The sequence below is a fragment of the Pleurodeles waltl genome, chromosome 9 (assembly GCF_031143425.1).
Source record: "Pleurodeles waltl isolate 20211129_DDA chromosome 9, aPleWal1.hap1.20221129, whole genome shotgun sequence".
In the NCBI taxonomy this organism is placed as follows: Eukaryota; Metazoa; Chordata; class Amphibia; order Caudata; family Salamandridae; genus Pleurodeles; species Pleurodeles waltl.
This window is the reverse complement of record NC_090448.1, coordinates 472,035,852-472,048,192: the sequence shown is the minus strand read 5'-3', so window position 1 is coordinate 472,048,192 and position 12,341 is coordinate 472,035,852.

Here is a 12,341-nt window from a genome sequence, read left to right as displayed (position 1 = left end):
CATTTTGCTAAATGGACCACCAGCTCTCCCAATGTGGCTCAACGTTACCACAGTCCCTTTTCCCGCATTCATTTGTTGACAGATGATGCACCTGTGAAAGGTAACCTCTGCGGCATGTCTGAACTTTGGGTTGAACCAATCGATTTTGAATGACCTGATCATTGCATCCCTCCCAAGATGAGCCTGTCCATGGTATAGCCTAGCGAATTGTGATAGAAGACTATTTGGCAAAACTAATTTCCCTTCCTCTGAGACCCACAAGTCATCAGCTCTCTGCACACACTGCATTCTTTGCCAGGAACGTTTTTTCTCTTTACTAGCACGACCCTGTAGTGTCTTTAGCTCGTCTAGGGTGTCGACTACTCTTAATGCAAGGTTCAAGCATGTGTCATTTTCGGTTTGTGATAACAACTCCCACTGATCTTTGAACGATATACAGTTCAATGCGCAAAACCTTGCGACTTGATCTGCATAGCCGTTCCCCATGGACACAAAGGGGGTCATTCTGACCTTGGCGGTCCATGACTGCCATGGCGGAGTGCGGCAGAAGCACCGCCAACAGGCTGGCGGTGCTTCCTGGGCGATTCTGACCGCGGCGGTAAAGCCGCGGTCGGAAAAGGGGAGCCGGCGGTTTCCCGCTGGCCCAGGGAATCCGCCATGGCGGCGCTGCTTGCAGCACCGCCATGGGGATTCCGACCGCCTTCCCGCCAGCCTGTTTCTGGCGGTGTCCACCGCCAGAACCAGGATGGCGGGAACGGGTGCCGTGGGGCCCCTGGGGGCCCCTGCACTGCCCATGCCACTGGCATGGGCAGTGCAGGGGCCCCCTAACAGGGCCCCATAAAGATTTTCACTGTCTGCTGTGCAGACAGTGAAAATCGCGACGGGTGCCACTGCACCCGTCGCACCCCTTCAACTCCGCCGGCTCCATTCCGAGCGGGCTTCATTGTTGAAAGGGCTGTCCCGCTGGGCCGGCCGGCGGTCTTCTGGCGGTCGCCCGCCGGCCCAGCGGGAAAGCCGGAATGGCCGCGGCGGTCTTTCGGCGGGAACTGCTTGGCGGGCCGCGACCGCCGCGGTCAGAATGACCGCCAAAGTCTTGTGATTTAACGTGAGCATTGCATTTTACCACAGCAATTTCAAGAGGTAACTGAATCGCATGTAACAAGTCTTTGATTTGTTCACCATTTTTCACAGGAGAACCAGAAGAGGTCATAAAACCTCTTTGTGACCACAATTGACCAAAATCATGTACAATTCCAAATCCGTATCTGCTGTCAGTATAGATATTGACTCTTAGATTTACAGCTGCTTGGCATGCTTTAGTAAGGGCAATCAACTCTGCCACTTGTGCAGAAAATACTCCCTCGAGCCAGGAGGCTTCGATGATACCAGCTATGGTACATACAGCATAACCAGCTCTCAGTGTTCCGATGGAGTCTCTTTCCCAAATGATTCAGTAAGGCAATTGTGCCATATTTACAGTTGTCCCTTGTCTTGGATGCAATCAGCAAATCATCAATATACTGCACTAGTCGAATTAAAAGGCAGTACTAAGGATTCAAAAATCCTTTTTCAATATCTGATTGAAGATGGACGGTGACTCAGAAAACCCTTGTGGAATTCTGCACCAACTGTACACCTTATCCAGGAATTTGAAACTGAACAAAAACTGGCTGTCCTCGTGAAGAGGTATTAAAAAGAAGGCTTGTGACAGGTCTACAACGGTTAACCATTCAGCATCACATGGAACCTGGAACCTGGAACATGATTACCGCTGGATTCGGTACTATGGGGCAACATTTTACCACAATCTCATTTATTTTCCTCAAATCCTGCACAATTCGAACCTTCCCACAAGACTTTTTCAGACCCATTATCAGTGAATTGCATGGGCTGCATAATACTTTTTTCAGGACTCCCTGTTTCATAAAATCTGCAATTATTTGTGACACTTCAATAAGAACGTCTTGTGCCATATGATTTTGCGGCACCTGGGGAAACACTGCATTTGGCATCACCTGTACTTTAACTGGTTCCACACCTTTTATTAGTCCAACTTCCTTTCCTGACAAATCCCACACTTTCTCTGTCACTGTTCCTTGTAGATCGGCAGGTAGATCAATTATGGTAAGCACCAGGAACAATGTAATCCATGGGTAATCCTCATTTGTAATTCCTGTCTCTAATTCTGAGAACTGACCCTCATCTCCTTCATCATCACTATTTGTTTGCACTTCGATTCCATCATTGGTACATGTAATCGGACATTTTGTCTTGCACAGTAAGTCCCTTCCGAGTAGGGATACCGGACTTGAATCACAGACTACAAACTTGTGCAGTCCCTGGAAGTTGCCAATCTCAACCTGTACAGGATCTGTAATCGGGTTTGTCAGGTACTGGTTTGCTACTCCAACCACCCTTATGGTACGCCCTGAAAGTGGTAATTTCGGAACCTCTGCACTTCTGACTGTAGAGCGTGTAGCTCCGGTATCAACCAAGAACAAAACCTTGTGACCCATTACCTTTCCCTCTACATAGGGTCCCCTCTGATCTACTTCTAAGGACGCTGCAAGCCTGCACTCTTCGCTATCTGAGCTGTCATCCGACCACTCCTCATTCATTCCATCTCCACCTCGCAATGGGAATTATTGTACTGTATTATTTTGGCTCATTACCTGACCTGCGACCTGCTGAGGAAGCATCACCTGTTGCTATCCCATTGATAATTGCATTTGCTGTCTAGATACCATGGGAACCTGCTGCTGTACTTGTTGCATTTGTGCTGGCTGAATATACGGCATTTGTATCTGCTGCATGGGCGGTACCCCTTGCATTTGTACTGTGTTATTTTGAAAATTCGGCTTTCGGTTTCTCATTTTCGGTCCCCTCATGTTTTGGAATGTACCGACATTAGTGCTTTGTTGAACGACACCATCCTGCACCACATTCGGGCACTCCAGTTTCCAATGCCCCACGCCCCGCACGCGTGACATAGTGACATCTTTTTCATCCCTTGCGCATCATTTTGGACAACAACAGTATTTAAATCTGGACCGCGATTCACCAAACCTCGACCTCGACCTTTCGGTTGCGCCTGAAACACACCATTCATTTGCGGTTGCTGCTGTATCATCTATTGGACTCCATTTCCCTGTATTCCTGCCCGTGCAGCCCTTATCTGCATCACCATCACTTTTTCTTTCAACTTTTTCTGCTTCAGCTCAATTTCGTCACTACAGTATTTCGCATACTGCAACACCTCATCAATTGGCTTCGCTTGCCAACAAATCAAATGGTTCTTAATCATCTGGCTAACCTCTGGTCTTAGCCCTTCAACAAATCTGAATACAAGGTGGTTCATATCTTTCGGCTCAATGGTCTATGTACTGCTGTAATGTTTGAATGCCTTTAACAACCTCTCATAGTAAGCATGTATTGATTCCTTAACCTCTTGAGGTCCGATCGATCTTCTGCCAATAGGTCACCTCCGGCGACACTTTCTGCTTCAAAAACTCTATCACCTTATGATAATATTTCATCACCTCCTCAGAGGGTGCTCCGGTCACCTTATCCCTTGCCGGCTCCTTCGTCGGCCAATCTACCCCTCTCTTGCACTCGAGCCACAAATCAGGCGGAACAATAATCTCAAACAGAGTATTCAAGTCTTCCCAGAGACACTTTGCAAGTTTCACAAACCTGTCTGTCTGTTGGTACCACTCGATCGGTTTCTCTCTTAGCCTGGGATAATCATTTGTGAAAGATAGGATGTCCCCTCTGGACCACGGCACATGAATTAAAACACCACCAGCTGTTTCTCTCATGGGTAGTATTTTTACCGACCCTGTATCGGGTGAAGCTTTAGCCTGACTCGACCCTGGGCTGTCTCCTTTCTCCTTATCCCTTTTCTTTGCCCATCTGCCTTCCCATTTTTCTAATGCACCCCAAATTTGCGCACTTTGCAATAGTTCTTTTAAATGCGCCTTCATTCCGGCAGACCTCATGTGCTCAAAGTCTTTCGAATCAAAGTCTAATCTGTAACTTCTTTTCAGATGTTTGGTGTTCTCAGTATCAATATTGTATTTGTCTGCTAGATTCGCTAATCTCTAATGCACCTTGCCCACCTCTTTAGTAATTTTAGGACACAGGTATCTCAGTTCTGCTTCCGTGTAGGACTCTAGTCTGTTTACCCCATTCGTTCCTTCCACTAGTTCAGCAGCTTCCACTCCCAGTCTTACAAATTTCGGGTACTCATCTTGTCCTACCTTTTCCGGTTCTATGGTAGTCCCTGTAGTCTTTTGTGAAGCATAGGTCTTTTCCAGCCACTCATTCAACTGTTGTACTGTAAAACCTTGCAGTGAAATGTTCCCTGCATGCATCATTGGTGACTGCGAAGTGTTCGTACTTAATGTCTGTGGAGTTAAAACCCCTAACCCTATCTGACACATTGCTTCCAAGGGTGGTTCTACTGGTCTAAGGTCTATTAAGGACCTTGGCTTTTCAACTGCTTGTTCTCCTGGGGCCATTATCTGGGGAGTTCCTATAGACCCTCCTCTTATCGCATCTTGGGTCATTACTCCCTGATCACATACGCCAGATTTGCCTTGTGCATACAATGGCACTGGTGGACCAACAGTAATTGGTAATGATATTGCAGCAGGTGTCTGACCTGGTCCCAAGCTTCGTGGAGCAGTAACTCCATAGGTCTGTTCCAAAGTACCCGGGACCGGTACTAATGAAGGACCACCTACTGGGTTATATCCTGGTATCAATTGTGGTTGCAGCTGGGACAGTAATTTTGGAGTTGACTCAATCTGTACTAACCTTGATTTTGTATATATCGGGTCTGTCGGCACAATCAGATTTGTAGTAGTCTCAAGTACTGGGACGTCTGGATAGTTTCTCTGTATCTGCGGTGGAGGTTGCAACTGTATCTGCATGTCTGGCGCAGTGGGTACACTGACACCATTCTGTATCAAAGCCGTATCACTAGTCTGTACCGTATCAGCAACTCCCTTCTCCTGCGTCTGGTTCCCAGGATCCATGCTAGTGCTCGGAACACTGTCACTCACCGCATAAGGTGGCGGGCGATCATGTAATAATCGGTCCATGAATTCCTCGTCATCTGAATCGTCTTCCTCTTCCCAAGGTCTCTTAGTTTCCTTAGACTTACTAGAGTCTTTGTCCGTTTTACAGGAAGCTTTTTTTCCCTGCATCTCTTCTCCCTGTGTTATTGCTGGGAACAATTTTAGTCCGTCAACTATTCCCCGTCTCCACATTTTGTTCTCATTATCCCATCTGGCTTCTGCATAAGACTTTTCTGCTCTTTTTAGTCTTCTTTGGAATCTTTCTTGTCTATGTTTAAGGGCCATTAAATCCCAAATCGCGAAAGCCTCATACTGAGCTGGCCTTGGAGGTGGTTTTTGTGTACTTAGCATCCACCTTAAATTCTCTAGCACCTTCGGATTGAACGTCCCATGTTCTGGGAACGCTAAACATCCCTCTTTCTCTGTTAATTTGCGCCATTGTTTCATCCATAAACAAGGCGCAACACCTTTTTCCTCCATAATCATGTAGGCTGGAGTCCCTTCAGGCGGTGTAGGCCCCCCTTCAGTTGCCATAATGTATACATCTCCTTTCAGAGCACTCTTAAATGCCTTGACAAAATTCATCTTTGCGTTTTCTCTTATTTGTATTTAATCAGAAAGTGACTTTAATTCCCAGGACACTCTTCACCAATGTTCCCTCTAATTTTTTTCCACTGTGTGCGGCAGTGTGCGGTCTCTGTGCGCTGCAGCCAAGGATACGTGCGCCAAGAAATTGACCATTCACGCGCGCGCAGCGCATAACTAGCCAAGATCTTTGGCATTAGCCTCTCCATACCACTAAAGCAAAAAAGGGATATCATTGCTCCATGCAATAGGGCATCAAGGCAGTTTTGTGACCTGGTTGCACACCCCAAGGACATGACCTCTTAAGTGCCCAGTTAGAGAAAACAGAGGAACATTGCCCGCGGCCTTTAAACGCTGTTTTCATTGACTTCAATCCAGATTCAAATATGAGCATTTTCTGCAATAGGAGAGCACGACTATCGCTCTAAAAGGCTTATTTGAGCTGAGAAAGTGATAATGCATATAAACAACTATGAAGTATGACAATGATGGAAAAGTTGATAACAGCACATTTCCTACTGTTCTGAAGCATTTCCTAGCTCATTAAACATTAATTTTCAACATAAATATCACTTGCTCGCTTGTATGCTAAAGTAAGCCAAATGATGTTTAAAACACTCCCCGCTGCATTTAAACGCTGTTTTCATTCACTTCAATCCAGATTCAATTATGAGCATTATCTGCCTTAGGGGAGCACGTATATCGCTCTAAAAGGCTTATTTATTAATGTGCGCGCTTGCCGAAGGGGCCTGCGCGATGGGGGAAGGAAAGGTGCGTGCGCGCTCGCGCCTTACAGGGAACATTACTCTTCACCCACCCTTCTCAACCTATTGCCTTTCACGGACGGCAGCCAATCCGCGCACGACCCCTCTCGACAACTGACCTATCTCAGCGCGGCACCACTGACGTCACACTCACACACTTCAGCTGACAAAGTCTTGCGGCTCGTCCGCCCCTCACTGAATTCACACAAACTAATGCAAAATTACTGCGAGCACCTTTAACAACAACACAAATCTGACGGTTTACTACAGGAAGGGTAATACATTTGCTTCAGAACTTTACAGAGATTTCACTTGAAGCCTCAGCCGCTACTCTCTCCTTCTCAGTCCCCGCATTCGCAAGCAGAATTTGACCCGCAAATCCTACTCTCGACTTGTCAATGGTTCGTCCTAGTGCACTTTAGAACTTGCCAAATCTCAATCGAAGGTTTCACACATACAATTTGACTCAAACTCGACTTGTCAACCATGCCCGATTGACCTATTAAACCGCACAGATTACAACATAAACCCAAGTGTCTCCTACACTTGTCAATATACTCCGGAGTCTTAGACCACGATGGGTCCGTACAAAACAACCAACCACGTGGATAATTTTGAGCACAAAAGCGCCACACTCATATGAAGTACGCCGACTTCCCTACTCTCATACTGCGGAGTACACTCCTACTAAAACAACTTTTATCTAACCTAAATACACACAGATTTCACAATCACCTGCAAAAAGGCATAAGCTGAGCAAGCGCAAAACCCTATACCACACACATTATGACGCCGAGAACATCCCCAACTCACTTAGGCAGGCTCCGAGATCCCTGGAATGTCATGGTGAATTTAGAAACACATCATACCTCCAATTTGCATTATCTCAGGAAAAAAAAACAATTTAAACAATGATTTTCCGTCCTAGGGCCCCAAAGGGCCAAACCGTCGCTCTGCTACCAGAACTGTTAATGCGTCCTTTTATGTTAATTTATTACACATTAGGACTCGTTTTAGGCCAATGAATCTTTTGACCCAGTTGAGAGACACCGTAGGACGAGATAGCTGATCAATATGTCAATCAATATAACAATGCATTTCACTTTAGTCAAAGTCATTAATCAGTTCAACGACGCTACCATGACCTTTCAGTCATGAATGACCACACCAGTTTAGTAGAATGTTATGAATTTTATTCCCTATTGATTACATTCTACGAGTAAATGAGTTAATCTCAAAACCAAGAAACATAAGAGCATAGTCACGATATGGCAGCTAATAAGATAAGATTTCATTAACGTGAGAATCACAAACATTACAACATAGCACGGCGTAAACATAGATCAAGATCCAGAGTGTCAAATACGCGTCAGTTCAACATAGCATAATGTCAATCGTTTGCCTATTTGCATCAGCTTTGGTGAACCCCTGTCCTAACAACTGATTAGCATCCGCATGTTGGGCTTCATGCAAAAGATTTAGAACACCAATTTGGAAAACACCTAACTATGGTCTCTGTCAAAACAAGCAGTTGGTACCCAGAAAGAAAAAGCAAACAGACAAATCACAGATGCATTGTCATAATTACCCTCCAAAGATTTGGTCAGCACACAGGATCATTCTTCGTCTTCAGGACATCAGTCAAAACGCCATCAGTCAGGACTCAGCTAAAGGGCATAGGAGGCACTTCCCTCTTAAGGAGGAAAAGTGTAAAAGGGCAGTCTATGGGTGAGGATGGTTTTAATAAGTCTCAAAGTCACCAAACAGAGTGACAGTTTTTCTGGATAAAATCAATAGCATTCCCTACCTAATTCTAATGACCCCTCTGTGACATGGGTTTTTTATCCCTTTTTCGTAGTACATTCCCCCAAAATTCTATTGGACACTTGCTATACCCCACTATCTTTAACCTATCATATAACATATTAGGTAATCCCAAATCTTCACCCCATATTATTTACGAGCTTTTGATTGGTCTTCATAATTGACGTCTTCAGAGGTGGCACATCCGGTATTACTTCATTTTCTTGGCAATTCTTTGTACATCTTTTAGTCAGCAGTTCTTCGTCGTCCCGGTTTGAATGACCTTGTACATTACATTAATCTACACTTGTTTCAATTCATTTATAACAATTATTCCAGGGCACCGAAGATGCGCCTGGGAACGGATTTAACATGGTTACATTCATCTTCCAAGCTAGAAGAAAAAGAACATTGTGGGGTCATGGCCCCTTGTGAGTCAGCACACTGGAAAACAGAGAAATGCATTTAATATGAGAGTCGAGCAGCTAATCCGCAGCTCACGCTAACTTAAGGCCTATGCGGATTTTCAATACAAATTCAGTAATGCGAATGTTAATATAAGCTTAATTGAACATAACATAAACTTTTTATTCATCATTAAAAGTTTGTGTATACATTGGTGGCCACTCACTGTGGTCACAATTCAGGTGCACGTTTAAGCAAAATCGCTATTATTATAGTTTCTAGGCGGCATCATTACACATTAATATATAAACGTTTCATGTTAATATAGATTATATAAACTACGCTCTCTCAGGTTGATAAGGCCCTGGCTGAGAGACATGTTCATGATATGTTTCCATAGTGTCAGTAAGGAGGAGCAGACAGCTTTGGCTAGGGCAACTACTGTAGCATCAAAGGTCATTTAATGGTTTGATGGAGGCACACTTTTTGGTAAGGATTCAGAGGTGATCAGATTGATGTATTTCCAGGTGTTTGAGGTTTATGTATGGTTTATATAGATTTAATACGCTCAGAATTAGTTGTTTTGGAGACATGTGTTACCGACACTTTGGAAATTGTTGCCAAAGAGCAGTTTTTATCAGGGATTTGATCATCATTTGACGAGACAGTAGTTTGGATTTTAACACGCTGAAGATTTTATGGTTGGATTTGTCATTGATTTTAGTTGGCTTTTAATGAATGTGTCTTTGGTGTTTCATTTGTTAAAATTATATTTTATTTTGAGTTGATTTAGGTTTTTAGCTAAGCTTAGACCAGTGGTTCCCAACCTTTTGACTTCTGTGGACCCCCACTTTATCAATACTGGAACCCGGGGACCTCCACTGAATCATTATTGGAATGCAGGGACCCCGCACTAAGTCATTATGCAAAGCAGGGGACCTAATCTGTTGAAATTATTACATTTTCTAAGCAGTCGCAGACCCCCTGGGGAGGCTTTGCGGACCCCCAGGGGTCTCCGGACCACAGGTTGGGAACCACTGGCTTAGACCATTTGTGTCTTCACGTCTGCTCCAAGACACCTGTGTGTTGTCCATCAAAGTTTAGGGATGGTATGAACCAGCCTTTGGAAACTCTTCTTTTGGCACTTTTCTTAGAAAGGGAAACTAAGGTGTGAATAATGTAACGCAAAGAGTAGTTATAATGTTCAGCTAGGCAGTGGGTGTGGGTATTTTATTTTTGTTATTTTGGAGGATTTAGATAGAAGTCTGCAAAAGGATTCTGCAAATATCACAGGGCTCGCAACCGCAAAATCAAACGTTGCAATGTATAAAATGTACTTAGTGAATATGAAATGTTTTCTGTCCTATGTGGGCCCTCCTCTGATGCCTTCCTGCAGTTTCCACTGTCTTGCTTAGGCTTTCCGGCCCTGCTGCTGTGTCTGTTGTTTTTTCCTGCATGGATGCTTTTCCACCATTTCAAGCAAGCGGCAGAGACTGTCCGAAAACACCAAGAAGGTCTTGCTTAAACTCCTTTTGAGACACAAAGAAGTCTGCTCCAGAAGCATCTCCACAAATGCTGATGAGTATTGACTTATTTCGAGAGGATACTCCTCCTATACCAGCTGTTGTTCATCCTTGTGGAAATGTCTCAAACAGAACCTTTCCTGTTACAGAAGAACCTCAGTCCAGTGTGGTACTGCTGAGAGGGCCACTAGAGGCTTGGTTGCCAGAAGAAGAGTCTCCTAACCACAATTGAGGATTTTCTTATCCTTCATGCAAGTTCAGAGATCCAACACCTGGCTTGCATTCTAGCTAGGTGGATTCATAGCTCGATGCATGTCCTGTTTGGTGCCTTTGAACTCACACCCTCGTTATGACCAGAGTCAAAGTCTGTCTAACCCACTTCATTGGCTAGATATGTTCTTCTTGTAACAGAACCCTTGATACAGTATTACTAGCATCTTTCAAATGTGTGATTTCTACCTGTGCAAGTACCTTGAAACCCAAAAACTAAACCAGTAGGCAAAACAGGTTTTCCAGCCAATTACCCTTGAACGTAAACTCTGAAGTCTTGGATATTAATATCTTATGGTCTTGCTGAAATTTTCCACAAGTTAGATGCTGTTTTAGGCATAATTATACTAGTGACCCCAATCAGTCATCTCAAACACTATAGCATAGTAAGAGTCAAAAGATTGTGGTGTGTGGACCATTTATTTAGATCCCATCAACTAGGATAAATTTTGTTGATTGTTCATATGAGAGGACATTGTGTCCTGTATATTGTGAAGAACATTTTGCGTTTACTGAAGTGTTTGTGAGCAGCACAGTGAAATTCATCATTTCTGGAAGTCGGAACTGTAGCCTGTTACATTCTGATGCAGGTAACATTGGTTTTGTTTCCTGCGATAAAGCGATGCATTCTTTATAGTTCATGACCACTGGTTACAAACAATTCTATGAATTTGTTGGAAAATGGGTTATTGGTAAGGGCAGGTAGGTACCTACGCTTAGTAATAGGCCACTAACCTCCACTTAGGTCCATTTAGGTCTCAGTAAATTAATCCCCGCTCAACCCTTGGTAGCTTGGCAACGAGCGACAAGGCTTAACTTAGTAGACAGAGTGTAAAGCATTCAAATATCAAACAACAGTAAATAAATAAAAAACAGGAAACACTTTAAAAATCCAAAATCAATTTATAAAAATAGATTATATTTTTATCTTTAAAATGACACAAAAACGAATAAAATCAGATAAGTGGAACCGGAGATATGAATTTTTAAAGAATTATTGTTTTCTAGCTCCTAGAAACAAAAAGCGCCAATCTGGTCATCTGGTCGCACCTCGACCGGGGTAAAGTCAAAGTTTAAGGCCGACCGTGATGGAGCCCGGCTGGGCTACAGCCCGCGGGAGGCATCGGTCAAAAGGTTACCTTCGGACTTAGTCGTTTTTCTGAAGATTTTCTTCAGCGGGACAAACCTGCCAGTCCAATCCGACCTCCTTGAACTCTTCCTCAGATACACATCTCGGGAACCCTCGATGGAGACTTTTACCTTTGGACTTATTCGGTTTTTCGAGGTGAAAGTCCTTTGACTGGGGCAAACCTGAATCTTGATCCGACATCCTTGGAGCCCTCCTCGGATACGCTGGTTGGGAGGTCCCGGTAAACTTCCTACGTTTGGACTTAGTCTCTTTTTTGGAGATTTTCTTCACTGGGACGAACCTGTTAGCCCGAGTCGCGGTTGAGGCAAGCCAGCTAGAGTTGCCGCAGCAGGTCGGTCCCTATATGGAGTTTTTTTCCAAAAGTTCACCAAAGTTCTCAAAACTTCTGGATCTTCTTCCAGATGTTCCTTTAAGGTTCTTTTGGGGTCCACAGCTCACGCCAAGGTTCCAGAAGCTCTGAGATGATCCTTGGGGGGTGTGGACTACAACTCCCAGAATGCACCTGGTGTAAACTCCTTTTTGGCCACTGGACAGTGGTCAGCTGTTTGGTTTCTTCAGGAGTTGCTGCAGGGGACTCTGGTTAGCAATTTTTCACCTGTAGCCAACAGGGAGTCCCCCCTTGAACCAGTTGAAGCCAGGCAAAGTCCTTCTTGTGGTGAAGCCCAAGTGTGCAGCTGGTGCAGTCCTTCAGAGTGCAGGGTCCAGGTGCAGGTCAGGGGTCCAGCAGGGCAGTCCTTCTTCTCCTGTCGTTCTTCCTTGT